The sequence below is a fragment of the Lepisosteus oculatus genome, chromosome 19, assembly GCF_040954835.1.
Source record: "Lepisosteus oculatus isolate fLepOcu1 chromosome 19, fLepOcu1.hap2, whole genome shotgun sequence".
Lineage (NCBI taxonomy): Eukaryota > Metazoa > Chordata > Actinopteri > Semionotiformes > Lepisosteidae > Lepisosteus > Lepisosteus oculatus.
In genome coordinates this window covers 115,986-121,240 of record NC_090714.1, presented here as the reverse complement: position 1 = coordinate 121,240, position 5,255 = coordinate 115,986, and the positions used below count along the sequence as shown (strand labels likewise).

Sequence of the window (5,255 nt, the reverse complement as noted above, 5' to 3'; positions counted from 1 at the left end):
TTTATGGACTCCTATAGATTACATTATATAGGATATATAGAATTTATGCATTGAAAGTATCCTCCAATGTCTGAGAGTTGTCTGTTTGTGTTTGTGCTTTTCTTCTTGAACGTGTGCTTGTCCAAAAAGCTCACAGATCAGAGTAGTGTGGTTGTGTTTTTGTGTTAGTTCTGGTAGTTCTTTTCGGGTGGGCAGCATCCACATTTTTTCAAAACAACCCAATTTACAAATGATAAATTCCAATATACTGTAACAGCGTGGATATTGTCATCTTGCAACAGAGATCTTAACAATTAATTACATCCACAAATATTCGTATAATTGTTTAGTCCCCAAATAACGCTCCTAGATTCTTTCAAGACTAACATGTATGAGCTGTACTTTACTTTGTAAAAATACTCTTCACCTAATAGTGTCAGAATTGAGGAGAGACTTACAGCGATCTTTAAAACTTATAAACATGTAGCCCTTAAACTATATTGAAATACAAAAGGGTCTCTTTCCGTTCATCATAAGTGTCTATAATTTAATTTTCAGCACAGAGTGTATTTGACAAAAAAATGCCATCAAACAAAAAGTGATTTGCAGCTCACAGTGCAGTTCTTGCAAGCTCACAGGTGTATTTAAAACGTATGCGCATGTAGACTGTCAGCTATATTGAATTAACAGGAACTCTGGAGTATCGGCATGTCATGCGGTTGAGTTGATCTGGGAGAAGGACCTGGCTGAACATCTGGGGCCTGAACAGTGGAATAGGGTCTGGAAAGACGTACACAGTGTATTTCCGTACATCGTGAACTTTATTTAATATTCTGCACAGAGTGTATCTGATGTGCGGGAAACTGTCCAATGCAGCCGTCTGTATCGGACTCGTGCTGGCGTTGTAAAGTGGGAAGCTGTCTGTTTTCATGTAGGATTTGGAAAGGCTTCCGGTTAGTGCAATATCGGTTTATGGTATTAAAAACTCTTTCACGTTTAAATGCAGTGGTCGCCTCTTAGGATCCCAAGAGCTCCTGATCTCTTAACTAGTTTCCAGGAAAAGAAAATCAAGAAAAGATCATAATTACTTGATTTTGTGCAAAAAGTGGAAAAATATAAGAAGAAGGAATATGAGATAAATAAAACTTTGTCAGGCTGATGAACTGCTTTTCTTAGGTCGTTACAGTGTGAAATATCTCCTGGCACAGCCGGACTTTATTACTTTCTCATTTGTAATACACATATAGAATCCTAAACTGTTGATTTCCTCCCTTCCTCTGTTGGCCTGTGCTGTTGACGCATGGACTGGTCTCATACTAATGCTACATTAGTTTTTCTCCCATTGCAGAGTCCCTCTCTCACTGTCTAGTCTTCATCTTGACTGACTGGACCTCCCCTGCCCTCTCTCTGCACCGCTCTGACTCTCCTTTATCACCCCAGCTCTGCCTTTTACGCACAGTATTAAGGTTTGCTTTTCAGTGTTAAAGTAGAACATCTGTCTGGCTCATGTCCTCCACGTCTCCAGGTCAGCTCTGCACAGTTTCTCCGGTTTCCTACAGCAGCTTCTCTCAATGACACAATGTGCCTGAATGATCCAGCACCTCAGTGTGTTTTCTGCTCCCTTTGGCTGCCTGCTTGTGTCCCATCTGAAATGGAACAGTGATGCCCCTTTCAAGATGGACAGCCAGGTCTTTGTAGCCTCAGTCCTGCAAAACTACAGTAAGTAGAACAACACAGGGGCAGAGCTGGTCTCTGAGGAATAACCTTTAAGTGATTTCACAGTGGCACAAGCTGACAATCTTGCTTGAACAGAAAAAAATTAATCTGTCTTTCTGGGTGGTGCAGACCTGTTTCTTAGTGCTGGCCCACTGAAATGGTAATCCCAGCCAGCGCTGGAGAGACATGAGATAGGGATCCTTGTGAAGTGTGGAATTAGAATAAGAAACCTAATTCACATTTACAACAGAAATTCCTGATGCGCAATAAGAAAAACGTGTATTCCACTATCAACTCAAATGTGTCCGGAAAACCCTCCCTGAATCTCGCCAGCTCCACTGTTCCCGTATTCAATGTCATGATTCCTTCTCTCCCTGTCGGCTAAGGGAAACCCGGAGTGGAAAAGCCTTTCACTGGACCCGGACTGCCGGCTAAGGAAAACCCGGTGTGGATCAGCCTTCCACTGGATCCGGACTGTCGGCTAAGGAAAACCCAGACTGGATCAGCCTTCCACTGGATCCGGACTGTGAGCAGGTTTTGTCCAATCGGCGCTGAGATTTCAGCAGGAGGCGGGAGACATGCGGCTTTGCCAAAAAAAAAGAAGCATAAATGAATGGACTATCTTTTATCTTGGAGGAAAAAAAGGAATAAAAAATTCTTAGTTTTTTTTTAATATATGGCACGATTAGAGCTGGTCTTTGGCATCTTTTTATTTCCGGTGTTTGGGTTCTCTGAAAATTCTGTACCTCAGAAATGTTTTAAAAATTCAGGACTTTTTTTTACAAACTTATATAAAGAAAGAGACTAATTTACTTTTAAAGGAATACATTTGTTACATTTTAATCCCCTTGAAAGGAAGATGAAAATATCGTTTGTATTTTTAAAAATTATTATACTTGCGCAACATAATTATTAACGGAATGGTGTCCAGGAGACCCTGTTTGAACAGTTTCAAACAGATGTAAAGACGTACTGTGTCTAGAAGTAAGAACGTTGAAGCATGGATGGACCCTTCTGCATTTACCTTGTTTAATCTTTTTTTCCACTAACTGTACATGTATTATTGCATGTATCCCTCACAATACGATTGCTGCGTTATGTTTTCTTGTAGTTTTTGATCTCATAAAAAATACAAAAGACGCGAGTCGATGACGTTAAAATGTTGTCGCCCACAGGGCTTATGGGTAATGTAGTCTCTAGTTCACTGGGCTGCCCTGCCCCCGTGTTTCGCTGATTTGATTGAACGTAAGAATTAATTATATTAATACAATTTCAGCGTATTTATCGTCTCTTGTATTTCTATCTCTCTCTTCTGTGTTCCCTTGTGTGTATGTTTTCTTTTATTCACGTGTCTGCAGCGCTGGTTTATCGACTCGGCACATAAAGCAAACCCACTGTCCTCGTGTTTCTTTTAGCTCCAGTCTTGTTTGCAAACTTTTCTCCTGTGTTTATTTTACTTTGTCAATAAAACGTGGTTGCCGTGTCAACGGAGCTGTAAAAGTTGTTGAAACGGCGAGTCTCCGGTCGCGTCATGATCTGCATGTGGAGGTGAAAAGGTGAGAGACGCGGCGCAGCGGGTGGCAGCGCTGGGACCCTGGGCCTGTTTCTCTCTGGGAGCAACAGGAGGTGTGTGCGTGACTGCTCAGCTGCAGCAGGAGTCCAAGTGTGCACAGATTTCTTGTTGGGGTTTGTTGTTTGAAGTTTCTGTTTGTACGGAGGAAGCGGTTGTGCCATCGCGTGGTCCGAGTTATAGCACGGGACGAGAGCTCCCGAAGAGCGCCTGCCTCCTGCCCGATTCGACGGCTAAAATCATCACAGAACGAGAGGAGCCAACAGGAATGCAAGTCTCTTCCGGTGAGGAGCCTCCGACACAGCCCCCAGTACTGGGTGTGCAGAAAGAATCCTGTTCTACGGTTTTGGTGTGAAATGGCCTCCAGTTCTTGTAACATGATGGGTTTCTCTGGACTGCAGTCCCAGTGCACTCCGCTTTGGATATACGGTGGTGTTTTCTACAATGGAAAACCCTTTGTACAGAATGGAAATGGCAGTCTGCATGTTTTAATAATCTAATGTGATCGTGTACTACAGCTTAAACACTGAGCCAGGTGACGTTTGATTCTAAAAGATTTCTCTGTCATTTCAGCGGCGCCTTGTCTGCGGCAGCCCGGCAGCTCCTGCTCCCCTCCGGCCGAGACTCTTCCCTCTCCAGAGGTGGGTTAGTGCTCTCAGCTCATCTTCTCTCACACAGCTGCGGGTAGAAACGCTACTTCCACTGGGCAGAGAGCAGACGGGCAGTGGGAAGGGCAGCCCTGTGTTTGGGGATCAGGGCTGTCCCTGCTGAGGGATGCTTTCAGAGCCAAAGCAGCTGGCGGGGTTATGAGCTTTGTGATCCAAATAAGACATAGAAAGACAGAGAATGAGAAAGAAATAGTGTTGCATGCATCTAATCAAAATAGACTCTTTCAGACAAAACAAATATTGAACAAAAACTTAGTTGCAACTCACACTGCACTACACTTTCTTCTAGGCTGACATGACCGATAGTTTGTGCTGTCTTCCTTTCAGTCTGCAGGGTGTGCATCTTTTTCCTCAGCTTCCTGCAGAAGGAATCGGTTTCTCCTGCCCTGGTTTCACTCCTTTATATCTCACAAGCTTCTGCAGCTCCTGGAGGCTGACGACATTTTTGCTGTTTCTGAAAAATTGCTGACTGGCTCATCAGCGCAATTGCTGATTCAAAATCCTTTACTCACATGTTGCCTTAGCCTCTGTATCACAGAGATGTGTGCTTTTCTGGGTTGGATAGATCGATAGTGTGCTTTTGCTCAGTTGCTCTGCTCAATGCGTGGTCTTGTTTTGTATATAAAAATAATTTAGCAGAGACATTTGCTTAATAAGGCAGTAGAATAAATGTTGTGATGCTGGTGTGATGGTGCTCTCCAAAAAACTGATACAAATGGATAGAGAGACAAAGTGAGAAAGAAAATGTATACATAACAGACATATATGCAGAATACAATACAGTGCTATAAAGCACAGTACCCTAGAGTGAAGATGGAAATCATTCATTCTAGTGCAGAAGAAGTGAATCTGCTCGCAATGGTTTTCCTGTACAAATGGAAAACGTTGTGAATTCTACATAATTCACAGGAAACAAAATAAACAACTCATTCACTCACCTGTTGTCCATGGGCGTCTCTGCTCAAATTTGATTTTTTTTTGAAGAGCACCGTGACCCAGAGCTCAGTAATCGTTTCGCTACTGAAGATCATTCAGTTTTTAATGCTTTTCATTTTAACATCCTACTTGTTAGTATTTCCTCTTAGATGAGAATACTCTGGTACTTTTCCAACATGGGTCTTAGTTGAGTGAGCTTTATTAGAATAATTGAACAATACTTTCACCTGCACATAACACTCAGAGATTTTTCAAGGGTTAAATATGGGAGCTACGTTTCTTACATGTATCCTTTTGTAAGTTGATTCACAAAGCTTTCACCGCCTCCACTCCAGTGAATCACTTTGTTTAGCAAGTGATCAGGTGTAACAGTTTAATTTCTTCCT

At 42.4% G+C, this 5,255-nt stretch overlaps 1 long non-coding RNA gene across 1 annotated transcript; it reads left to right on the top strand.

Moving 5' to 3' along the window:
* The first annotated feature begins 336 nt into the window (after positions 1–336).
* Positions 337–3,195, top strand: LOC138224239 (uncharacterized). Its single transcript, XR_011182624.1, has 2 exons — positions 337–1,698; positions 2,082–3,195. It is a non-coding gene; the product is annotated as an uncharacterized lncRNA (long non-coding RNA).
* The last annotated feature ends 2,060 nt before the right edge of the window (positions 3,196–5,255 follow it).